At 46.8% G+C, this 26,116-nt stretch overlaps 1 protein-coding gene across 14 annotated transcripts in view; it reads left to right on the top strand.

Annotated features, from left to right (window-relative positions):
• Positions 1-1,727: 1,727 nt before the first annotated feature.
• WWP1 (WW domain containing E3 ubiquitin protein ligase 1) overlaps positions 1,728-26,116 on the top strand; it is an 82,187-nt gene continuing 57,798 nt past the window's right edge. For 2 of the 14 annotated variants that reach the window (XM_059672074.1, XM_059672060.1), the window contains exons 1-3: positions 1,812-1,977; positions 4,427-4,516; positions 23,277-23,372. The gene's annotated coding sequence lies outside the window, so the exon portion shown is untranslated. Of the gene's footprint in view, positions 1,755-1,811; positions 1,978-2,358; positions 2,551-4,426; positions 4,517-23,276; positions 23,377-26,116 lie in introns of those variants that run through there. The other 12 variants (XM_059672061.1, XM_059672063.1, XM_059672065.1 and 9 more) reach the window with 12 other exon arrangements.

The following is a 26,116-nucleotide window of genomic DNA, read 5'->3' as shown; positions in this document are numbered from 1 at the left end:
AGGGGGCCCTAAAGCATTTTTATAATGGTGTGACTGGACATTCAAGCATAGAGGCCTGAATATCATGTTACTCTTTGTCTTGAAAGCTCTGAAGAGCCAATGAAAGATTTTAAGCAGTGGAGTGACACGTTCAGATGAATATTTCAGAATAATCATCTTAGGTTCAGTGTGCCTCACATTCAGCAATGACAAGGCTGCAATGATTAGGGAGAGAATGTGTGTTCATTCAATCAAGAGATGTCTACTGAATCCTACAGAAACTCAGGGAGTGTCAATGCCATTCTTGGTTCATGATTCTTTCACAAGTTTAGTTATGATGGAAGAAGAGAGAGAACTAGAAAGAGATTTTAAAGTCAAGGGAAAATTTAAGATAGAAAATATTGAAACAGCCATTGTGCCAAGGAATTGTAGCCAATAGAAAAGGTGGGGTTAACGATATGCCAAGGAGGGGCCACAGGAGAGAGCAGACAGTGAAGAGTGTCACTTTGGGGAAGAGCAGGGCTGCGCAGGCTGGAGAAAGAAGGAACTAGTGAGCTTGGGTGTGGATGTAGGTAATTTGTGGGGTTTGGGTGACATGATTGGGCAAAAATTGTAGAAATCCATGCTGATGGCCTTTATTAGGTCTCTAAAGTAGAAGACCAGGGTGTGGCCCTGCAGAAGGACTCCTTGTAGATATTCCAGAGTCTTGCAACCATTGCTAACAGAGACCTCTCACACATGCTCCATATCAGGGTACCCGCCAAGCTGGGCCCACCAGACTCCTGCACTGGACTCCTGCCATCTGAGCCCACCCTAATAAAGAACTCCTGGTATTGTATTCCTGTCCAATGGGAGCTGCACAGCTACATCCTCGTTTGCATTTTTACCAACCAATCAGAGTATATCCATAACAACCAATGAGAACACATGATTCTGATATTTGAACCAATCAAATTGAGCAAATTTGGATTCTTCATTTGCATAAAAGTGGACCATTCAGAGGCCGGGCAGGAACTTTAGATAAGGGGTGTCGCCTTGGTCTGGAGGAGCACACCTTTGGTTTCCTTCAGCGGCTGTGTCTCCTCAGTTGGCAAACTGTTCACCTGAATAAAGTCTCTCCTTGTACTGCACCCCAGACTGGGGACTTTTGTTGGCACTTGCTGGGTGGAGAGACCTTCTGTTGACAAGGTCAACTGGTGAGTAACGTGGTCTCCACAGACTTCACTGCAGGGTGGCCTATGTCTAAAAGCAACACGGAACCTACAGCACCTGTGTTGTGTGCAGGTGGGGATGCCAGGCCCTGCCCCCAGGGCTGACCCGCGCCCTTGCTCAGGGTTTGTCATCCTACTCATGCGGGCGGTGCAAGGCTTGGTGCCTAGCGACAGCTGGCGGGTGGTGCTCCGCTGATGCCGTCACTTACTCTGGCGATGTGTCCTCAAGCCCCGCGGGTCACGGGGTGTTTACTGGGAGCCTCTACCTGTGCTGTGGAGCGTCCAGGGGAGCGCCAGGCCAGGTCCTCCCTGGAGGTGACGCACTGTCCCGCCCCTGCCGGAAAGTCACGTCAGCGGCGCGCACCTCCGGCCTGCGGAGCCTCTCCCAGTTTCCGCCCTCCGCGGCTCTGGCCCCGCCCACGACCAAGACCACACCCACCACGCCCAGGCCACGCCCCTCCACGGGCCGGGCCACGCCCCCACGTCCCATTGGCTGGCGGTCCGCGTCCACCGAGCGCCCCGAAGACCCGAGGAGCGGACTCCCCGGCGGCGTCGCGAGCCCTGGTGCGCATGCTCGGGCATCGGGTCCGCTAGCGAGCGGCGGGTGGGCGGCGCGCTCCCGGAGGGGGTGCGGCCGGCGGGGCGGGACGGGGAGGAACCGGCGGCCGCAGCGCTTCCGAGCGGCTGCGGGCGGCCTGGCTGCGGGACGGCGCCTGCGGCGAGATGGCGGTCCTGGGCGCGGAGGGCTGAGCGCCGCGGGGACGCGCCGCTGCGAGGCCGGGAGCCGGTGAGGACGGCGGGGCGCGGGCGGGACTCCGAGGCCGCGCGCTCGGCCCGGGCGGACCTCTGCGGGCGGGGCGCGGGGCCGCTGGGTGGCCTTGGCACAGGCCGAGCGGAGTGTCCCGGTGACTCCGCAGCGCGGCCATCCGGCTGCTCACCTTGCCCCCTGCCCCCGGAGAAGCCGGGTGCACTTCCTGCCCGCGCCCGCCCCCACCCCCCCACAGCGCGTCCCGGGGGAGGGGGTGCCGGGCGCCGCGGGTGTCACCCGTCCCACTGGCTCTGCAGCCCCCGCGCACCCCACTCCACCCGTGACCCGCCAGGTCCCAGTGACCTTGCAGTTTTCGCTGATCCTCATCTCCGCCCCGGACCGTCTGCCGCCCTTTCCTAGACGTTAATTTCGTGGTTGGCACATCGTTTTGCCACCGTGGAGGGAACCGCGTGTGCCGGTCCGTTCGGTCCAGCCTTTACCCCGTGGGCCGGGAGTGGACCTGCCTTCGTCCCGTGGGGACCAGACGAGCCCGCGGTCTGTCCTGTGGACATTTTACTCTTCGGGGCTTGACGGGCTGGCTTGCTCTGTTGGGTGAGTGCTGTGTCCTCGTGCAGCCTGATGTGCAGCGGACTTGAGTGCGTGCTGTAACCTGCTCTTGGTGGGAGTGGTGGGGGAGAGAGGTCTAAAGTTGTCTCTCCCCCTTGGTGTTTTTGCCTGAAACACCCAGGGAGCAGTTTGCATGCAGGTTTTCGCAAGAGTTCACACTCGTGTGTAAATCCACCTTGTCTGTGGCACTGAGTCTCTGTGTGTGTTACACAAGCAAAATGCACTTTAAAAAAAAAAAAAAAAAAAGGCATTCTGTTGTGTGTGACTTGTTTTTAGCCATCGAGCAGTAAATTAGCTGTCACTGGAAATGACCACTTTTCATGAGTAGGTAATGTTTCTTCCAATTGACACCGCAGTGCCCGAGTGTTGGAGCTGCCAGAGTGGTTGCGGCCGTTCTTTCAGGTGGAGCTCACTGACATTTTCAGGGAGTTCTTCCCGGGTTTAGCAGAGAGTAAGGGCTCTGTGTCGTAAGCCTGGCGCGATAGAGGATAAAGTCCCAGGCACAGTCTCTGCTGTTCACTCCCCGGAAGTCTGACATTTCTTTTACTGCTGTGCAGTTATTGAGCACCTACTGCATGACTGTGTGGGGTGTTTGGGTAAAGATAAGGATGAGGGTGGGCCCGGCCTTCATGGACTAGGTGGGTGGGTAAGACTGTACACCCATGCCTCATTGGTTCTAACAGACAGTTACGGGACTGCAGAATTCGAATTCACAGGCGGTAGAGCTCACATCTCACTTGGGAGGTGGGTTTCCTGGCTTCTGGAATCTTTGTTTTGAGGATGACTAAGAATCTTGACAGGCTGGGAAAGGCCATCCAAGCAGAGAGAGGGGACGAGGAGCACAGAGTTCATACATTGGGGGAGACACAAGTAATTGGATGGAACATCAAGTATTTGTACCCGTAGCGAGGATGATAAAGCTCTAAGTAAAAACGGACCAGTTTGTGATTGTTTTGAATGCAGGCCAGTGCCTTTGGCTTCGGTAGATGGTGACTTTGAGTTGGGAATGTAATGATTAAAGCTGTTTTCAGGGGTTAATCTGGCAGCTGTGCAGTGTGGATTGAAGTAGAGAGAACTTGGAGGCAGAAAGACCTTCTGGTTGCTGTGGTAATAGGTAGTGAGGGGCTGAGCTGTGGCCATAATTATAGGAAAGGAAAGGAGGAAGGAAGTGGATTAGACAGAATTGATGATGAGAGAAAATGAAGAGAGTAAAAATAACTGAGGTTCCGATCCAGGCTGTTTGGGAGACTAGTGGTACCGGTTGGAGCACGTCCATAGAAGCTTTATCTTCGGCATGCGTGTTACTTTGCAGTGAAGTTCTCAATCTTTTAGAGCTGAGTAAACCTTGGTGAATTTAAAGAAGTCTGCCTGGAAAATTTCCATATGCACCTGTGTTTTCTGGTTGTAATTTTGGAGAATCTGTGGGCTACCTGACGCTTATCCATGGAACCCATGGGCCAGGGGGTTGGCCTGGAAGCAGCTCTCAGAATCACTGGGGGCTTTACAATAGAACCTTCAGATTCTTCCATTCACTGCTAGGAAGCCCTGCTGTCGACACAGGCTCTGTATCCACTCAGGGACACGTCTGTTGTGGTTTACAGTGAATTTTGACTAACTTATGTTAGTTGCTACTATATTATAGAACAAACTAGCCCAAGAGGTTAAATGATTGTTCTAAGTATTTCAGTTAGCAAGTGGGTAAAATGGAATGAGGGGTTGATTTCCTTCTCGTATAAAGATGTTTGCAACTGAGTCACCATCACTGGGTGTAGTTACTGCCTTTAGTGACCTCCTCAGTGAGAACTAGGCAGGCCTGGGAGTTCCTTCCAGTTGCTAACAGTTTGTGACTCTTGGCTCTTAGGTTTTCCTTGGACTGTCTGCGGACCCGTCTCGGTTCCAGGTGCCGCAGCGCTGGTGAGGCTGAGGGATGAATTGGGTGCGTGGAGAGCAGGTATCAGGCCAGTCATTTCCTTATTTCCTTTGTATCCCTGTCTGGACTCGGGAGTCGGGGTGGGGAGGGACATAAGTGAAATTAGAAACTTTTAGAACCTTTATTTTCTCTATTAAGGTATGTCCTACATCACTCCTTCCTCCATTCAGGAGAAAGCCTTTACCAACTAAAAATGTAAACTTGACAAAATAAACGGAGGGCTGGGACATAGTGCGTTTTCTCACCGGATGATGTCATTAACACTCCCCAGTATGGTTACAGCATAATTTGATTAGTAAACAGTTGACTTTTCTGCATCTATAGGAATGTCTTCTTGGTAGAATCAGAAAATGTTATTAGTATCTTTTTTAGCTCTAGAAATTTTGATTCCATTATTATTAGAAAGACAGGGGTCTTTTTTACTCTTTCTGTAAAAATATGTAATTATAACAAGCATTAGAAAAAACAATAAATTGGTGTTGATAGTGGTATGTATTCTGAAGTAACTGGTATAAAACTTAAAGGAGGAAGAGTATCTGAGAAAGCACTACCTACATGATTCTCTGCTCTGCTGGCATCAGAGCGATACACACACTATTGTTTGGTTCTCATGACCACGGAGCAGTAGGTGTGGCAGGAGGTAGTCATTGCTTTTTAGAAGACACTGAGGCTCAAATAAGTTAAAAAGGTTAAATTCCAGGGTATTGGCTAGTCGGTGCTAAACTAGAACTGGCATTATAACCTATGCTTTTGTTCCCAGGTCAGTATTCTTTTCCCACTGACTCAGTGCAGCGGTAACTGAAGGCTGTGGGCCAGGAGTGTAAAGTTGCCTGTTTGGAATCTGTTACACTTTTGTACTGTGTGGATCTGAACTTGTCTGTTTCCTCCTTCGTGTTAAAATGGTAATCTCATTGCAGTGGCTTTTGGTAGGTAATTTTGAAATTTGTAAGAATTTATCACAAAATAGTTATCATCCTGTCAAGGAAAAAGCAAAAGTTGACCTCTCATCTGAAAATATATACTGGTGAAAAGTAGGTTTTAGTTTCCTTTTGAAAACTTATGGATTTTAATGCAGTTGCTACAGGTGAAGTTTGTTCTTTTATAAAGGCCTGAAAAATTGTAGTTTTGGAGCAAATAAATCAGGATCTGATTTCCAGAAGTCTATATCATGGTATTTCATGATTTTTGCCATTACATAAAAAGCTTAATCATTAAAAAAAATGATTTGCCATTAAAACACTGTTAGCAGGGGTTAAGGGGGGGGGGATAGGCTACATCTGTAATATTATCAACAATAAAAAATATATTAAAAATAAAATTAAAAAAAAAAACCCTGTTAGTATACACTCCAAATTCGTGTTTAAACAACTTTTGGGGGAATAAATTATGTAAAACCATATGTTAAATAGTTCCTCGTGTGTAAGGAAGACGAGCCTTTGTCTCAACACTCCTAAGACCTATTAGTTCCCAGCACTGCCCGGTGCGGGCCCAGCGGCAGGCACGCGGGGCCTGTCCTGGGGCTCGGGCTAGTGGAGCCACTGTCAGGAAGGACAGAGGGACAGACTTGATCTTCTGGGATTGTGTGACTGTTTGGAATTACAGAGACAGTACAGCTCGGAGATGCTGTGGGTTTGGTCCCAGACACCACAGTAAAGTGAGTTATAATCTTTTTGCTGGTCGAGGGTCTTGTTTTCAGCAGAAACAACACCTGTGAAGCGCAATGAAGCGAAGTGTGTCTGTAACTACACTCCTTTTCTCTGGGTTTTGAGAAAATTATGCAAAAACACAGGAAACCCAGCGAGCACTGTTTTGGCTCTTTATTGCTGTCTAGCAAAAACTCAATGACTTTAGACGGCGTTTGTTTGTTTTGTTTGTTTTGCATTTTGCTCACAGCTCTGCTATCCGGGCTGCCAGGCTGGGCTCATTTAAACAGTTCTGCTGTGGTCGCTCTGATGGACACATTCAGCTGGCAGCTCAGCCGGGTGCCAGTCTCTCTGTCTGTCTGTTTCTCTTCCTCTTGTACCATATAGTCTTTTTAAAAAAGATTTTTTATTGATTTTTAGAGATTGGAAGGGGGAGAGAGAGAGAGACACTCTCTATATGGATGTGAGAGTGGAACATCCACCAGCTACCTCCTGCACGTCCCTATGAGGGATTGAGCCTGCAGCCCAGGCATGTGCCCTGACCGGGACATAAACAGTGACCTTTCAGTGCACGGGACGAGGCTTGTCCCATATGGTCTTGTTGTCTCAGGGCCCCTGCCTTTGCAGAAGGATTGCTGGCCTTCCTTGGTTGCTTAGGGCTCACAAGAGTGCAGAAGCAAAAGTAACCAGAACTCCTTACGCCATAGGCTGGGACCAGCACAGCATCATTTCTGCCACGTTCTGTTGGCTACAGCAAGTCACAGGTCAGCACAGGTCCAGGGGACAGGACCAGATAAGAGTGTGCATCCAGGATTGCACCAGACAGCTGTATTCTGTATTACGTAATGGGGCTGCTGGGAAATTCCGGGGAGCAAGACCTGAGCTGCCTGGTACTTCTAGTGCTTTGCACCTGGCCCTCCTTAGGGAACCCGACGAATAGGTGATGCCCGTCCCGTTCTGCCTGCTGGGTTTTCTCCCTCATCTCCATCACTTGTCTTTATGTGACTATCCCTTTATTTTAGTCTCAGCAGCTTTTTTTTAGTTCAGGTTTTTTAAGTAATGTTAGGGCTAACTGGCATGAAGGGAATGAGTGTTTTGTTGTTGTCACATCATCACTCCTGAGTGCAGTAATGAAGCTACATACCTCATGTACAGAACACAGGTGTCATGTACAGAACACAGGTGTCATGTACAGAACACAGGTGTCATGTACAGAACACAGGTGCAGCTTCAGGGCCCTTTGGAAGCGCGTCATGCCCACTCTGCAGATCTGCACATTCTGAAACGAGCACCCGGGCTGCTGTGGGAGGAGTCTGCTGCCTGAAGGACTGAGAAACATGACCTTGTAAATAGGAAGGGCTGGGTGCAGAGGAGGGGCAGATAGAGTTACCGGACGCAGTTCTGGAGGGCTCTCCTCTGCTTTAAGTTACTCCGCAGTTTAAAAACGTCCTCGCACTGACAGTCCCGGGCGGGAAGCTTTTACTTCTCTAAGGAATACAAGTCTTCTGAGAGCTGTTTGGTCTCCCATGGTCATGAGTAAAGAGGCTGGCGGGGGCACACTGGTGAGTCCTGGCTGGAGACGTGTGCTGGCTATGTAGCAGCCCCACGTGCCAGCAAGCCCTGCTCTCTCTCTCTGCATTTGGTTAGTGTGGGGAGGAAGGGGTAGTTCAGTGAACTTACTTTATACATTAGAACATACTTTCCCTAAAAGTAGATAAACTAATTGACCCTACTCTTACAGTTGAAGAATGAGAGCCGGCTGTCTTGTGGGCTGAGAGTGGTGGCTTGATCGTAAGGTGTGCTGAGCCCTCAGCGCGGCCTCCTGGCCGGTGGCCTCACTTTCATCTTCTGGAAAATGTCAAGAACATCTTTCCTGCTGGGTCTTTCTAAGGGTTAATTGAAATAATGTTGGAAAGCAGAAAGTAAGCAGCCCATAGACCATTTCTGTTACTTATAACTCCTTATTATAAACTAGAGGCCTGTTGCACGAAAAGATTCGTGCAACAGGCCTTCCCTTCCCCTGGCTGCCGGCACCGGTTTTCCTCCAGCACCCCGGACCCAAGCCTTCGCTCTGGCTGGAGCCACCTTTAGTCTACTCTCTGCCTCTTCGTGCCTACGTATGCAAATTAACCGCCATCTTTGTTGGTGGTTAATTTGCATATCTTACTGATTAGCCTATGGGAGGTGTAGCAAAATTATGGTAAATTACCATGTTTGTCTATTATTAGATAGGATAAGGTGAAATTAAAATAAGTCCACTTTTCTGGGATTCACTCATTTCTCATGCCGTTGTTTTGGCATGAGCAGAGCTGCATATTAAATCTCACCTCCTAAGAAGGAAGTTGCTGAAGTGAATCTGAGAAAGAAACCCCACGTGGCAGAAGAGGGGTGGGGTGGGGGGCTGTGCAGTCTGGGAAGGAGGCACTGTGGACCCCATCATCACAGTCTTCTGGGTGTGTGCAAGCGTGGGGATGGCTGATTTCCCTGCGAGGTCTGCGGGCTGGTCCTTGACAGCAGGGCTCAAGAATTTCACGTTTAACAAGTAGCTCAGGTGCACGTTCGTTTGAGAAGTGCTGTTAGAAACTGAGTGTTAGCGGGGATTCTGGTGCTCCCTGAGACACTTTCTAAGCTATAGCCCATGAAGCACACGTGTGACATGTAGATAGAAAGAGATCTTAACACCTAAACCTTCCAGATGTTTAAAGGGGCTTAAGGTAAGTGCCAGGACCTATCCGAAGAGACTCCAGACCGATGCAGGGCGGTTTCAGTAAGAAGCTGGCAGGCGGCCCTGCTCCCGACGGTGCCCCTGCAGGAGAAGACACTCCTTGGAATGCTGACATTCACTTTTAAAAATGCCTATGGAAACAGCTAAGTTAGATATTGGGATTAGATATCAGATCATCTGCTTTTATCTTTGCTAAGATAAGCTCCTCAAAAATGGAGACTCTGAGTGAAGTGTGCCTGATTAGAATGTGGTCTTCAGGTGGTAGAGGTGGGATGCCATGCTCCGTCTGCTGGGGGAAACACCACTGCATAGCGGAGGGCCTCGGCCTGGGAAAAAAGTCATGAGAAAGTCTCAATTCTATACCCATTAATGAAGGAACCCCACAACTTGAAACTGTTTTCTCTAAGTCTTGCTTAGGACAGTCTGTGTTGGTGTCACTTAAACCCTTTTCAGTCCCGTGATCACAGCTGTCATTGTTATGGCAGATCTTTCAGCTGGGGCTGTTGGTGGAAAAACTTAACCTCCGTTTATAGCAACCATATTTTTATGGTGTTAGTACATTTTGTGGTAAAAAACAGCAACCAAAAACATGCCAACCCCTGACTCTGTCTCAACGTGAGTGGAAAGGATTAGTTGGCATTTGTTTGAGGAGCCTATTGTTTTGTGTGTGTACGCTGACTTTGTGGCCAGTACTTTGAGGGGAAAACTATATAATAAACTCCTCTCTCTTTGCCCTATGAGCGGTGAAACGTTTGATATTTAAATGTGAATACCCAGAATGGAAAGTGTACGTGGTGCTCAGGAATTTCATTTTCCTAGGGTAAAAGTTTTGGTAATTATAACTTTTTAAAAACTTTCTTTGTGATCAATTTTCCTTTAAAGTGTTGGCTATCAAAAGAGCTTAGGTTTTACATCATCCCATGCACCGAAAGGTTGCCAGTTCCATTCCTGATCAGGGCACATACCTAGGTTTCTCTCTTCCTGCCTCTAAAAAAGTCAACAAAAACATATTAAAAAATAAATAAAAGCACTTAGGCTTTAAAGTAGACAAACCCAGCTGTGAATTCTGGCCCTCAGCTTAGCGAGCTCAGTCAAGTGCACTTTAGGAAAAGCCCTCGTTTTAGCTTTTGTAGATAGTATTCACATGTACAGTGGTAGTAATAGTCATCTGCTGTGTGCCTTAAACCTGGCGCTCAGTAGTCAGTAAATATCCACTCGGATGGGTTCATAATAGCTTGTCGTTGATGGCAGGCATGTTTCAGGATCATTATTTCCCAGTGTCAGAAAGGTAACACACTCCATGTGCTATGTGACTCAGCACCCAGGGAAGTCGCGGCAGCATCCTGCGCTTTCCTTGGCAAATGTTCAAGTGTAAATAGGACACAGAATAACCACCTGTCTGCTCAGAGTTTGCCGCCAAATAAGTTATGAAGGAACTTGAGTTTTTATAGCTTTGGGGATTTTGTTGGATTTATGGATAAAGGCTTGTGTTCTTGTATTTCGACTTTATTTTTTTAATATATATTTTTATTGATTTCAGAGAGGAAGGGAGAGGGAGAGAGAGAGAGAGAAACATCAGTGATGAGAGAAAATCTTTGATCGGCTGCCTCCTGCACGCCCCGCACTGGGGATGGAGCCTGCAAGACTGGCATGTACCCTGACCGGGAATCAAACGGTGACCTCCTGGTTCATAGGTCGACGCTCAACCATTGAGCCATGCTGGCTGGGCTCTACTGTATTTTAAACTTGAGAAGAAATGTTGTATTCTAGGAGTAAAATTTTAGCCATTTAATTGATTTTCTCATTTTGGAAAGTTTGTTTTTTGAATTATAAATTTGCCTCTAAGATGAAAGTTTATACTTAGTAGCATGCTTTAAAGTTCTTAGGAAGAGTATTTGTAAATAATAAATTAACACTGTATGTCTGCTACTTGAAAAGCTTTAAAATACCTTGAAATTATGTATTTATAACAAAAACTTCAGCAGTAGGGTATTCCTCTCAGGTGCTAGTGTAGCTTGGACCTGACTCTGCTGCAGAGGTGGGGCCGGCAGCGTGGCGGGACTGCCGCCCTGTGCGGGTGGCCTGTGTGAGCGTGGCAGGGCCGTGGTGGAGCTCGGGCCAGAGCGGTGCCTGAGCCAGGGGATTCGCTGGTCCCGGTGCTGGAAGCAGTGCTGGTTTCCCCGCGTGTCAGCATCCTCGTGCTGCACACAGTGTGGTGTGCACTCAGCTGCTGGAGGCGGGGCCTGGACCCAGGGCCGAGGCCTCTGACAGCTGTCTCCGGCACCTCACGCAGCGCGCTCTGCTCTTCCAGGGCGAGGAATTGGAGGGGTAGCAGGTCTCCATGGCTACTTAATGCTGGCAGATTAGAATTCTTAATGTATTTGCAAACGCCAGGAAGTGTTGGGGTGGCCAGTGCCGTGCGGAGGACAGCGACTGGCCCGCAGGCCTGACGCGAGCGCTCCTGTCCCTGCGCAGGTGGCCCCCTCGCAGCGTCAGCCCGGCTGTGCGGCTGCCGGCTGCCATCGGGGCGGTGTCTGAAGAATATCAAAACACTAAAAACTTGGAGTTTGAAGGGAAAAAGTCTGGTAAGCAAGTATTATGTTCTTAAAATACCAAACTTTGAAACAAATGGCCAATTACTTATGGAAATGTTTGTGTCATTTTGAAATATGAGATAGTACTGATGTAATTATGTGAAGTTTGATCTTTGCAAAGTAAGAATGTTATGTTGCCCCCATGTTTTTCCCAGAACACATGGACATGGTCTTAAACAGTCCCTGCCGCTGACCTCTGCCTGCTCATGCTCCACACTTGGGCACATTATCTTTTTAAGACTACTTGTTCTTTCTCCCTCAGCCATAAGAAAAAGCGTTTCCAATAGCTAGGTCAAAAAGCCCCACAAAACCACCCTACTGTGAATCCTTAAGTGGAAAAAATAAGAGAATAGTCACATGTGACTGATGTGGCCAACAGTTCAGTTTAAGGCATGGGTTTAGCTCAGCATTTCTTGTTTTATAGTCTGTTTTGCAGTGCCATGCAGTGAAAAGGGTGTTGGCTTAGAGCCCAAGAATTCTGGGTTCAGAATCCTGTGTCACTAGTTTTGTGGCCCTGGGCTCATCCAGTTCCTGAAGCCCAGTTTTCCTCTGTCAGTAGAACACTAACGACTCTGAGGGTAGCGGTTGACATTAGAGGTTGTTTCTTTTGTACAGTAGGCACCCAGTAAGTGCTCTCTGTTGTTCTTGCTGTTTTTGGAGTCAGAGACCTGACTCGGATTCCAGGTTTAAGACTGGCTGTGTTTCTGCGTCACTTAGACACCCTGTGAGTGCAGGTGGTCTCAAATAGGTGGGCTCCGGCGTCTGGGAGGAATCACACAGCTCTCCTACATATTAACTCCAGTGGATTCCGTATGTTTGAAACCCAAGTTTTAAGATGCTCAGTGTTACTTGAAACTTCTTAATTGTCATGCAGCACAAGAGTGGGAAACCTGTTGTCTACTGATCATCACTAAGGCTTGGCGAAAATTACAGTATTTGCTTGGAAAGTTTTGGTATTTTGCCATTGTAAACATAATGCTGCATATTATAAGAAATTGAGGAAATAATAGCAAATTAGAATGAAATGATCTGATTCTCATTGCTGATATCATTTTGGCATTCTCCTTTGTTGATGTAAAAAAATTATAGTATCCTTTTGAAACAAATAGAAATCATCTCCCTAAATTAACAATAATTATGAATAATAGTCCAATGCATGACAAGTAAAAACATATTTCATTTTTTTTATTATGATCTGAGGAGGAAGGTGATGGAACAGGGAATGAAGGAGAAATTAGTATGATAAAAGACAATAATAGTGTCAAGTCCTGTGTTTTTGTTTTGTATTTAGGGACCATTACTCTTTACCTTTAAAATTAGAGTAGTTGCTGCTAAATTTGATTAACGTATTTCCCTCCTCACTAATGCTTTCTAGTAAAGTACAGACATTTTTGACAACCCTTACTTAGAGTGAAGGAAAACTTGTTTTTTTGGAAAGTTGGTACGATGTATTTAATTATATTTTTTTAGAGCTGCATTTTTTGAGCAACATCACCATCTTGTGGCTTTCTAGAATATTGTTGCCAAACCTGTGTTTTACAACTGTAAGCCTAAATTGCTCTGATGTTGGCCAAGGGATCAATCAAGTTCATAATGGGCAGTTCTTACTGTAAATGGAGAGTAGGGAGTAGAAAATAAAATTATTGTACACTAGGGTTGCAACTTTGTAAGAAAAAATGTGTATTGAGGAAAATCATAGTATAAAATGAAAACAGTTGTGAGTTAGGTTGTGTGATTATGGATGATTGCCACTATTTCATGTTTTCATGAAACATGCAGTGATTTTAGTCAGCTAATCCTAAAGTAGAAAGTACCATGTACTTTGTGCTCCATTTATTCATTTTAAAAAATATATATTTCTTTATTGATTTCAGAGAGGAAGGGAGAGGGAGAGAGAGATAGAAACATCAATGATGAGAATCATTGATCAGCTACCTCCTGCATGCCCCCTACTGGGGATCGAGTTTGCAACCTGGGTATGTGCCCTTGACCAGAATTGAACCTGGGACCCTTCAGTCCTCAGGCTGATGCTCTATCCACTGAGCCAAGCCGGCTAGGGCTCCATTCATTCCTTAATAAGGTTATCCAGGCCCGAGAATTCAGATGCCTTATCTCACCAGCCAGTTAACAAGGCTGCTTTTGCCTGGCAGTGTTATCTAAGCTGGTGGCTTTTGGAGGAGTATTTTCTATGTGGGTATCTGTACCTTTTTCCCATCTTAATGACAATTTTTTTAAAAAAAGTCAATTTGAGAAGTATGGTAGTTCATTGAACAAACCACCTAAAACTAAATGAGGCTCTTTGGCTTAAAGCCTGCTTGTTGTTTTGCGTTTCGATTGGCACTAGGGGTCCTTCATTAGCAGACCCTCGTGGGCACCAGGCATGTGGATGCAGTGGGTGGGCACCAGGTATGTGGATGCAGTGGTGAGGATTTGTGCTATACTTTCGGAATTTACAAGTAGTATGCAGTGATGAACACGAAAGTGGGATCGGGGATTCTGGGTAAAAATAGGTATGTGTCAGGCACCGTGCCAAGTGCTTTTTCTTTATCATAAATTTCTTTTGGAATTTTGCTTGATTTTTGCGGGAACAGTGCATATGCACATAAATAGTATTTGTGGCAGCCCTGAAACATCGCTGTGGAACAGTAGGTTTCTTTGTACCATACAAGTGGTTCAGCTGGTATGGGTCTGGCAGGCTTTGCTAACTCACCAGCGTTTACAATGTTTCTATGGGATCATTTGTACTGTGTTCTAAGCAGCCATAGTTCCCCAAGACTTTTAGAAAAGTCCAGTTGATATAAAATTTGGGGATTAGTATATGACTTCTGAATTATTTTGAATAATTAGCGCTAGAGAATGTCTCATGTCTAATGAACTTTTCTCTTGTTTATGTACTTTTGGCCATTTGAGTATTTAATAAGTCAAACAAGCATTTTATATAACATTTATCTTTTACTTTTTTACTGGACATTTTTGTTTGTTTATTTGTTTTAAATTTTTAAATCTTACTTGTTTAGAGTATTACAGATGTCCCCTGTTTTTCCCACCACTGCACCCTCCACCCAATTCCTTCACCACCCTACTCTCTGTGTCCATAGGTGAGATCTTTGGTTAATCTCTTCCCACCTCCCCCCACCCCCTTCCCTCTTAGATTTGTCAGTCTTTTCCATGCTTCCATGCCTTTATTCACCATTTTATTTTGTTCATTAGATTTCTTGTTCATTTATTTTGATATTTAGATTCAATTGTTGATAGATATGTATTTGTTGCCATTTTATTGTTCATATTTTTTATCTCTTCTTTTACCTCTTTTTCTTCCTCTTCCTTGTCTTCCTCTTTTTAAAGAATATCCTTCAACATTTCATGTAGTACTGGTTTAGTGGTAATGAAGTCCTTTAGCTTTTTCTTGTCTGTGAAGCTCTTTATCTGACCCTCAATTCTAAATGATGATAGCTTTGCTGGGTAGAGTAATCTTGGTTGTAGGTCTTTGCTATTCATCACTTTGAATATTTCTTGCCACTCCCTTCTGATCTGCAAAGTTTCTGTTGACAAATCAGCTGACAGTCATATGGCACTTCCTTGTAAGTAACTAACTGCTTTCTTCTTGCTGCTTTTAAGATTCTTTCTTTGTCTTTAGCCCTTGGCCTTTTAATTATGATATATTGTGGTGTGGGTCTCTTTAGGTTCCTCTTGTTTGGGACTCTCTGTATCTCCTGGACTTGTAAGTCTATTTCTTTCACCAGATAGAAGAGGTTTTCTGTCATTATTTCTTCATATAGATTTTCAATATCTTGCTCTCTCTCTTCTCCTTCTGGTACCTCCATAATGTGAATGTTGGTATACTTGACGTTTTCCCAGAGGCTCCTTACACATCTTCATATTTTTGTATTCTTTTTTCTTTTTGCTCTTCTGAATGGGTGTTTTTTGCTTCCTCATATTACAAACCATTGATTTGATTCTCGGAATCATCTACTCTACTGTTGGATCCCTGTAAACTATTCTTTATTTAGTGTATGCTTAATTTCTGACTGGCCTTTTTCATGTCTTTGGTATTCTTACTAAGATCCTTGAAAGTCTCATGAAGATCCTTGGTAACCTTATAACTGTGGTTTTGAACTCTGTATCCAGAGTTTGCTTGCTTCCATTTCTTTCATTTGTGACATGTTTCTTTATCTCCACAGGTTGGCTGCTTTTCTGTGTTTGTTTCTATGTATTAGGCAGAACTGCTATATCTCCTGGAATTGGTAGAGTGGCCTTGTGTAGTAGGTGTCCTATAGGTGTCTGGTACCTCCATAATGGGAATGTTGATACACTTGGAGTTGTCCCAGAGGCTCCTTACACTATCTTCATATTTTTGTAAGTCACCTGAGCTGGGCACTCTAGGTGCGCCCCTGTGTGGGCTATATGCACAGTCTTGATTGCTGTTGGCATCACTGGGAGGAGTTGATTGACCTCCAAGCCAATTGCTGTGAGGACCAGCTGTGACTACAGCTGCTGTGCAGGAAACACCCCTGTAGAGCAGGACTTGCTTTAGTGGGGCTTTGGTGCTCACTGAGTGTGTCATTTATGGATGTGTAGAGTTGTAATCTGCTGTGGTCTGAAGCTATCCACTGGGTCCACTGGCTCTAGGGCAGTGATGGCGAACGTATGACACATGTGTCAGAGGTAACACGCGAACTCATTTTTTTGGTTGATTTTTCTTTGTTAAATGGCATTTAAATATATAAAATAAATATCAAAAATATAAGTCTTTGTTTTACTATGGTTGCAAATATCAAAAAAATTCTATATGTGACACAGCACCAGAGTTAAGTTAGGGTTTTTCAAAATGCTGACATGCCGAGCTCAAAAGGTTCACCATCACTGTCTAGGTCCTCCAGGGAAGTGCAACGTCAGCCACTGCCTGGGGCCACCCAGCAGGAGCTACAGAGGGATCTGTAGACGGCTGCTATTTGCTATTTGTTTTGGGCTTGGAAGTGCCCAGGAGAGGCCCAGCTATGAAGCAAGGCAGGCTGCTGCTAGTGCTGGGTCGTGGGACTTTTATTGATAGGTTTGGGTCATGCTGTCACCAGCTGCAGCTTGTTTGAGAGATTTTAGCAAAGTCTGAAACCTGAGCCAGGACAGGCCATTCATATGGAAAAGCATCTGGAAACAGCTTGGGTGGGGCTGCAGATTGGATAGGGTGGGGTCTCAGGGAGTCCCCAGGGTTGAGCAAACAGTATATTCCAGGCTGATGAAGTCTCAGATATGGCTATCAGCCCTGCAACAGGGGAGGTCAAAGCACAGGATCAATGATCCCTGGGAGCACCCCAGTTTGGGAGAAAGCCGCCCCCGTGTTCCTGCCCTGATGCCAGACAATCCAGTTCCTCCCTGAATGTTTCTGGGCCCCCCCCCCCCCTCCGAAGCTGGAGCTTGAAAGAAGCAGGACCGTGTAAGTTTGTGCGCGGGCCCTTTAAGAGGAACACTTGAGATTCCAGCAGCCTCCACAATCCACACTGGTTTTACAGCCTATAGTTGCGGGAACTTCTCTTCCCAGCTCTGGAACCCTGGGGAGTGTCTGGTGAGGGGCTATACCCCTTGCTCCTCACGGGCAGCCTCTACAGAGACTATCTCCCATACGTGGGTGCCAGCCCAGCCCATTCCATGCTTCTGCCCCTCCTACGAGTCTCAGTGTGTTTTCTTCTTTACTTCTCTAGTGGTAGAACATCCATTCAGCCAGCTTTCAGGTGGTTCTGCATGATGGCTGCTCTGTATTTTAGTTGTAATTTTGCTGTGGTTTTGGAGGTGGCGAGTACCAGTGTTTACCTATGCTACCATCTTGGTTCTCTTCCTAGAATCCATCAATCCATCTACTGGACATATTTTTATTGAGCATTTATTTTGGGTTGTGGATATGAGATCGCATTCGTGAGGTGACTATGGACTTGGAGCTCAGAATCAGCAGGGCAAAGATGGGAAAGGGTATAGGTGGTTTATAGTCTCACTTGTGCAGGATTTTGTTTATACTATTTTAATTTTATTAAAGTTTTAGTTCTATGCTTTATATATACATTTTTTTAAATCACCCTAATTTTACTGGGTTAATTGTTTTATTAATTGTGAATCTTCTTTTAATACCTTTATTGAATAGTTAGTAAAAACTGAAAACTAAGCTAGGGGCTGGAATGATAAAGATGACTTCTATACCCAAAGGTGGATTCAGCAGGCACCAGAGCCCCAACACAGAGAATCCTGCTCCCTGGCATCAGCCTCTGCACAGCAGCTCCTCTGCTATAGTCACAGCCATCCCTCACAGCCAGTCAGCCTGAGGGGCCGTCCCTTTCATTGAGGTGCCAGCAGTAATCATGGCTCAGCTACAACAGGAGGGCACACACAACCCACACAGGGCACACACTTGGAGCACTAACTCAGTTGACAGGCAGACTACCACTGACCCCCCCCCAGGACACTTACTACATAAGGGCACACTGCCAAGACTGGGAGATGTAGCGCATCTTCCTAATACATAGAAACAAACCCAAGAGTCCCCCAAAATGAGGAGACAAACATGTCCCAAATGAAAGAACAAAACAAAATTCCAGAAAAAGAACTAAACAAAATGGAGACAAGCAATCTACCAGATGCAGAGTTCAAAACACTGGCTATAAGGATGCTCAATGATCTCAGTGAAAACTTCAACAAAGAGATAGGAAATATACAAATGGAGATAGAAAACATAAAAATGAACCAGTCACGCCGGAACCGGTTTGGCTCAGTGGATGGAGCGTCGGACTGCGGACTGGGGGGTCCCAGGTTCGATTCCGGTCAAGGGCATGTACCTGGGTTGCGGGCACATCCCCAGTGGGGGATGTGCAGGGGGCAGCTGATCGATGTTTCTCTCTCATCGATGTTTCTAGCTCTCTATCTCTCTCCCTTCCTCTCTGTGAAAAGTCAATAAAATATATTAAAAAAAAAAAAAATGAACCAGTCAGAAATGAAGACAATAATTATTGAAGTGAAGAATACATTAAGAGGAAATCAACAGTATATTACATAAAGGAGAGGATCATATCTGCAATTTGGAAGACGAGGTAGAGAAAACACCCAGTCAGAACAGCAAAAAGAAAAAAGAATTTAAAAAAAAAAAAAAAGAGGCCCTGGCTGGTTTGGCTCAGTGGATAGAGCGTCGGCCTGCGGACTACTGAAAGGTCCCAGGTTCGATTCCAGTCAAGGGCATGTACCTTAGTTGCAGGCACATACCCAGTGGGGAGTGTGTAGAAAGCAGCTGATCGATGTTTCTCTCTCATCAATGTTTCTAACTCTCTATCCCCCTCCCTTCCTCTCTGTAAAAAATCAATAAAATATATTTAAAAAAAAAAAAAGATAGTTTAAGGGGCCTCTAAGACAACATGAAGCCTAACAACATTTACATCATGGGGGTGTCAGAAGGAGAAGAGAGAGCACAAGGGATTGAGAACCGATTTGAAGAAATAATGGCAGAAAACTTCCCTAAACTGACGAAGGGAAAAGATATACAAGAATAGGAAGTGCAGAGAGCCCCAAACAAGGTGAACCTAAAGAGCCCACACCAGGGTACATAATGAAAACAGCAAAGGTTATAAACAAAGAACCTTAAAAACAAGAGAAAACCAGTTAGTTACCTGAGACTGTCCGTTGATTTCTCAACAGAAACTTTGCAGGCAGAAGAGAGTGGCAAGAAATATTCAAAGCGATGAAAAACAGAAACTTACTACCAAGATTACTCTATCCAGCATGGTTATCATTTAGAATTGAAGGTGAGATAAAGAGCTTCCCAGACAAGAAAAGGTTAAGGAGTTCATCACCACCAAACTAGTATTACAAGAAATGTTAAAAGGTGTTCTTTTAAGAAGAAAAAAAGATCAAAAATATCAACACTAATAAAAGAGAAAAATGGTAATTGGCGTACGAGCTACCCTTTTCATTGGCTAATTAGGGCTATATGCAAATTAACTGCCAACTAAGATTGGCAGTTAACTGCCAACTAAGATTGGCAGTTAACTGCCAACAAGATGGCGGTTAATTTGCATATGTAGGCACAATGCAGGGAGGCAAAAGGGAAAGCAGGAAGAAGCCCCCTGCCACTGACAGTGATCGGAAACCCAGGGGGGAGCTAAGAGCTGGAGGGGCAGGGCAAAGGTGGCCCTGGGGCCGCCTTTGCCCTGCCCCCCAGCCATGATCGGAGAATCAGGCGCCTTTTCCGCCCTGGCCAGTGATAGCAGGAAGTAGGGGTGGAGCCAGCGATGGGAACTGGGCACGGTCGAAGCTGGCAGTCCCAGGAGCTAGGGGTCCCTTGCCTGGGCCTAAAGCGAAGCCCACGATCATGGGGCCGCTTCAGCTGCGGGTCCCCGCTGCCCGGGCCGGACGCCTAGGCCAGAGGCGTCCTGCAGGGGCAGGGGCAGAGCCCGCGCGATCGCGGCACCCCCCCGCTGCCACTGCAGGTCCCCGCTGCCCAGGCCGGACGCCTAGGCCAGAGGCGTCAGGCCTGGGCAAGGGGCCGATCCTGCGATTGGAGGGTAATGGGGGTCAACGTCTGAGGGCTCCCAGTATGTGAGAGGGGGCAGGCTGGGCTGAGGGACACTCCCCCCCCCCCCGCCACACACACACACCCAGTGCACGAATTTCGTGCACCGGGCCCCTAGTGAATAATAAAATGGCAACTACATAGAAACAATTATTTTAAATGTAAATGTATTAAATGTTGCAATCAAAAGACATGGCTGAATGAATAAGAAAACCCTTACGTATGCTGCCTATAAGACCCACTTCATATCAAAAGACATGTACAGACTGAAAGTAAGTAGATGGAAAAAGACATTTTATGCAAATGGAAATGGAAAAAAAAAGGAGGAGTAGCAATACTTATATCAGACAAAATAGACTTTAAAACAAAGGCTATGACATGAGACAAAGAAGGACCCAGCAAGTTCACTTTGGGGCATTTAAAGAAACCCAAAAAGCCCTAACTGGTTTGGCTCAGTGGATAGAGCATTGGACTGCAGACTTAAGGGTCCCAGGTTCGATTCCGGTCAAGGGTATGTACCTTGGTTGCGGGCACATCCCCAGTAGGAGATGTGCAGGAGGCAGCTGATCGATGTTTCTCTCTCATCGATGTTTCTCACTCTCTATCCCTTTCCCTTCCTCTCTGTAAAAAAATCAATAAAATATATTTTTTAAAAAAAGAAACCCAAAACACCAATTCATAAAGTCCTGTGTACCCCTATGTTCATTGCAACATTTACAGTAGCCAAGATATGGAAGCAATCCAGGCATTCATCGATAAAGAAGATATGGAATATGACTCAGCCATAAAAAGGAGTGAAATCTTGCCATCTGCAATAACATGGATGGACCTAGAGAGTATTATGCTGGGTGAAGTGGGTCAGAGAAAGAAAAGCCATGTGATTTTCCTTATATATGGAATCTAAAGAACAAAACAAACGAACAAACAAAACAACAAACTTACAGATACAGAGAGCGTTTGGATGATTGCCAGATGGGAGAGGGTTAGGGGAACTGGGTGGAAAAGGTGAAGGGATTAAGGGGTACAAATTGGTGCTTACAAAACAGTCATGGGTATGTAAAATATAGCATAGGGAATTTAGTCAACAATATTGTAATAACTATGTATGGTGTCAGATGAGTACTAAACTTATCGGTGATCACTTTATAAGTTATATAAATGTATAATCATGATGTCATACACCTGCAACTAATATAATATTGTATGTCAACTGTAATCTAAAAGTTGGAAAATTATTAAAAGATGAGTCACAATAAAAAATGTACAGTGTAATAGGGAGATAGAGAAATAAGCAGGGTTTCAGTGCTGTGAAACAGAGCCACTAAGGAGTGAAAAACTGGACAGGGAGAGATGACACTTGAGCTGAATGTCAAAGGCTAATGAGAAGTTGTGTTGAGGAGCAGTGAGGAAGTTAGCTTTAGGAAGTTAGTGGGCAGCAGTGACGAAGGTGGTACAAGCCATGGGTTATTTAAGGTGGCATAAAGTTGAATTCAGCAAGTCTTTTAATTACTGCAGTGAAGAGCACACGATAATAATGCAGATGTTTGTTGATCTCATGAGGGCAAGGAATTTGTATTCATTATATCACTGATAGAGTAGAGTAATCTTGGGCTATAGAGTAATCTTGAGAGCAAGGAATTCACATAGTTTGGAAATGGTTGAAAATTGGCAGTAAAAAAGGAATCTAGAAATGGACCAAGATTTAGAACTGTTAAAAGAACAGGAGTATTAGAATTTTAAGGGCAGCAGCAGTGGGGCGCACTATGGAGCATGTGGCAGAGGGGTTCTGGGAGTTGCTGCTGGTGCCCTGCTGAAGATGCCAAAGATGCTGGAACTGAGAGGAAAGCAGTTTCCAGACTTCATGCCTGTGGATGTCAACACAGACGCCATTCCATTTAAAGATAAAACCAGAGAAAAGCAGAGGCTGAAACAGCTGGCAGCAGAGAAAAGAAAACAGACAATGAAGGGAGGAGAAAATTCGTAAAAAATAAAGCTTGGTCGAAGCAGAAGGCCAAAAGGGAAAAGAAAATTACTAAAAAAAGGAAAAAGGAGGTGGGTTCTGAATCTGAGGATGAGGACATGGAGGAACTTCTGAATAACACACGGCTACTGAAGAAGTGTAAAAAAGGCAAAATCACTGAAGAAGAATTTGAGGAGGGGGTGCTGATGAGTGCCCAAGGGTCCATCAGGCAGTGGGTTTGGGGACCTGGGATGTGGAGGGGGACAGCTGATTCTGGAGCTTCAGGTGAGCGGCGGGAGTGCGCCCACACGTGGCAGCTGCCTGCAGCGCCTTTCTCTGCGAACAGGACCTCAGCCCACATGCTGTCCTTTCAGGCTGGGGAGATAGGAGGGCTTGCACACGTATGAATGTTTTACTACAAGCACACCAGCCGTGAAGTCCAACAGAAGATGTAAATTATTTGGTATAAATAATAGATGGGTCACCTATAATTAAAGAGCTCATTTTGGGGGGCTTATTTTATACATACACTAGAGGCCCAGTGCATGGAAATTCATGCACTGGAGGGGGGTCCCTCAGCCCAGCCTGCCCCCTCTCACAGTCTGGGAGCCCTGAGGGGCAGGAGGCGACCCGGTGATCAGGGGAAGGCGACGCTCCATCACACCTCTGCTGCTGCCACTGCTGGCAGCGCAAGCCTCGCCGGCCCTGGTTACCTGAGCTTCGGGCGGCTGGGGGGCTGAGGGGACTGGGGGACTCTGGAGGCAGGCACCGGGGCCGGGCTGAGGGGACTGGGCGCCGCCATCTTTGAGGGCGGGGCAGTCAATTAGCATATTCCCTCCTTATTGGCTGTGGGTTCTGCCACCTTTGGGACAGCGTGAGGGTCAATTAGCATATTCCCTCTTAGATAGGATATTAAATATCTTTTTATTGATTTCAGAGAGGAAGGGAGAGAGAAACATCAGTGATTAAAGAGAATCATTAATCGGCTGCTTCCTGCACGCCCCACACTGGGGATCGAGCCCACAACCTGGGCATGTGCCCTGACTAGTTCATAGGTCGATGCTCAACCACTGAGCCACACCAGCTGGGCTATACTTATTTTCAATAGACATACTGGTATGGGCTTGATTTCAGGCTTTTCAAGTTCCCTAGAGCTTTCAGGCTCCCAAGCTCCCTGCATGTCCGTGTCCCTGGACTGCGTTCTCTCTTCTCATTCCTGAAGGTTGGATTACCCACTTCCCCAGGCACCCCCATGTGCTCCTTCCTGTTCTCTCTGTTTCAGTAACGGTCACCTGAAAGCTCTTTCTTTGTTTGCAGGTTCATCTCTGCACTAGACTATGAGCCCCTTGGCAGGAGGAGTCGGGTCGTACTCATCTCTAGGTCCCCAGCATCCCGTGCAGTTCCCGGTGCAGAGTGAGTGAGTAGCAGCTCTTTAAACTGATACCATGTTTAACCGTCAGACTCCATACGTATTGATGACTGACTATGCCTGTGTGGGCCCAGCAATGACGTCATCGTGGAAAACGGGGCTGTAGACTTGCACTGCTTCTGTGCTTGGGGTCGCCCTGGGTGAGACAGAGCCGCACCCCTCTCACAGGGCGCTGTCATCGCGTTCAGATCCCAGAATGTCTACAGCAGCCGCTGTCGAAGGGCCACACTCCTTCGTGTTGTGAATGAGGTGTGGGAACTGTGTTGACATTAACCATTTTAGTTGTGGTGTCTATCCCCTTTCAAGGAAGACAGTGCCGTTTCTGAACCATGTCTGTCGTGTCTCGCAGTTTAAGACGACAGCTCCTGGTCATCGAGGCATGCACTCGGAGTGGGGGGTCTTGGGGGCCAAGTGAAGGCAGCAGCAGCCTGGGCGGGAGCTGGGGACCCAGCAGTAGAGGGAACGGTCCTTCACTCGCTGGCCCAGATTCCCAGTCTGCACAGTGTTTTCTTATTTTTTGTTAATCCTCACCCGAGGATATTTTTCCATTGGTTTTTAGAGAGAGTGGAAGGGAGGGGGAAAGACAGAGAGAGAAGCAGTGATGTGAGAGACACAACGATTGGTTGCCGGGGATCAAACCTGCAACCAAGGTTTGCTCCTAACTGGAATCAAACCCAGACCCTTCAGTCCGTAGGCCGATGCTCTCTCCACTGAGCCAAACAGGCTAGGGCCTGCAGTGTTTTAGACATCACAGTTCTTCTTGAAGAACTGACCCTGTGCATGTTTGTCTCTATTCTCTACAAGTACCCTTCTGTCTAATTCACTAATCATGTCCCTCGGTTTTCTTCTGATCTCCTTCCACGCAGATGAATGTCTTCACCTGGCCGTGGGTCCTCAGTCCTGCGCAGGAAGGCGTGTCTTTTCCTTGGCAGACTGAGTGCACGCCTCCACGAAAGCTGTGCCTTTCTCTCCTTGCTGACCTCCCACCCCCCAAGGGTACTGACCCGCCCTCGCCTGCACCATCCTCGCCTTCTGTCATTCTTCAGATTTTTAAAGTTCGTAATTTGAGCATTCTGGTTTATATGTAATATATGGAAGTTAGTAATGAAAGCGAACATTTGGGAACTAACCACTCCCCTTAAGAGTGAGGTGAGTCCCGCACAGTTAGAGTTGCCGTGAGTGCTGCTGTGACCCCGCGAGCCTGTCTCCCCCAGCCCCGAAGTGACTGCTGTTCTGAACTGTTTCCTTAAATCTCCTCTTTTTATAATAGTGTCCCCACAAATATGTTTCTTTGTTTCGAGTTTTATAATTTTTGTTTATAGGCTTTTTAAAACTTGCACAAATAGTATTTTATTATGGAGGACAGTATAATTTACAAATGTTTATAAAATTTAAAAAAACACATTCAAACATCATAAAAGAATACATAGGAAAATCTCTTCCCCTCGTGTTGGTCTTCCTGGTCAGCTTGGCGGGCAGCACACTTACAGCCCTGACCTTGAGGGCTGCATTTTTCAGGTGTCATTGGCTCAGGTGCAGGTTTGGAGTCCTGATCCTCTGCCACATTTCCTTTCAGACTCCTCCATAGTCCTTATCCCCCCTCTGGGACCTGCAGGAGTTCCCACTTTGGGGATACGCCCCCACCTACTTGATTTTCATCTTCCCAGGTTGGTCCTTCCTGAGATGGTTGAGCCGGAGCCACTTCCCCACCACTCCCCACCACTCGGTGGATCTCTCCTCTGGCCTCAGGCAGGATGCACACATGACCCACCCACCCCCATCCACCCCCCTTGCTGGAGGGCCAGCCTTACTGTGAGCAGCCAGTCAGGTCTGGAAGGCTCAGGGGTGGAGAGGCCCGTCTTCTGCTTTCCTGAGGATTCACCTTCTGTGGACAGCTCACTCTGTCCTTCGAGCCCTCTGGTCTGACCTCTGACAGATGGGGCTGAGGTCCCGGTCTGAGATGACTCACTGGTGTCCAGGCCGCTCCTGAGCCCGAGTGTCTTCACTCTGCAGGCTGTGGTGCCGAGGCTGGCGTGCTGGTTTTGTTCATCCAGCCGAGGCTGCGATTCTTCCTGGGCCTCTGCCGCTGCTCATATACTTCCCATCCTCCCCGAGCGGGTCTGCAGACTCCGTCCTCCACAGATGAGCAGCCAGACCAGAGGCACCGGAGGAACAGTCCTCTTCCAGGAGAGCTCTGAGGCTCTGCTTAAACTCAGGGTGTGGGGGGCCTCTGTCATCAGCCTGCGAGCATCTGAGAGTAGTCATCTTTGGAGCTACTCGACTAAACGTCCCACCTGTCGTGTTGGTCTCTCTACCATCGGCTTTCTCGGTCGTCATCACCCCTGTGGTCCCCTGCACAGCCTGTCTGCCACCGTGTGTCCTAAGTCATCGCGTCTGCCACAGCCTCTGCAGCCTCACTGCTCAGAGTAGTCTTGGCACCCTGTTGTGTGGCTTAGTGGTTGAGCAAGGACCCTGGAGCCAGGAGGTTGCCGGTTCATTTCCTGGTCAGGGCACATGCCTGGGTTGCGGGCTCCATCCCTAGGGGCGTGCAAGAAGCAGCCGATCGATGATGTTCCTCTCTCATCATTGATATTTCTCTCTCTCTATCCCTCTCCCTTCCTCTCTTTCTAAAAACCAATAAAAAGATATTTTTAAAAAAATAGTCTTGGCCTCCATAACCACCTCCCTGCTTGCGTCAAAGGTGCCGTCCCCTCTCCCAGTTGCATAC

The sequence above is a fragment of the Myotis daubentonii genome, chromosome 17 (genome assembly GCF_963259705.1).
Source record: "Myotis daubentonii chromosome 17, mMyoDau2.1, whole genome shotgun sequence".
NCBI lineage: Eukaryota > Metazoa > Chordata > Mammalia > Chiroptera > Vespertilionidae > Myotis > Myotis daubentonii.
The sequence above is the reverse complement of the archived record's forward strand: the minus strand, read 5'-3'. Positions and strand labels throughout refer to the sequence as shown.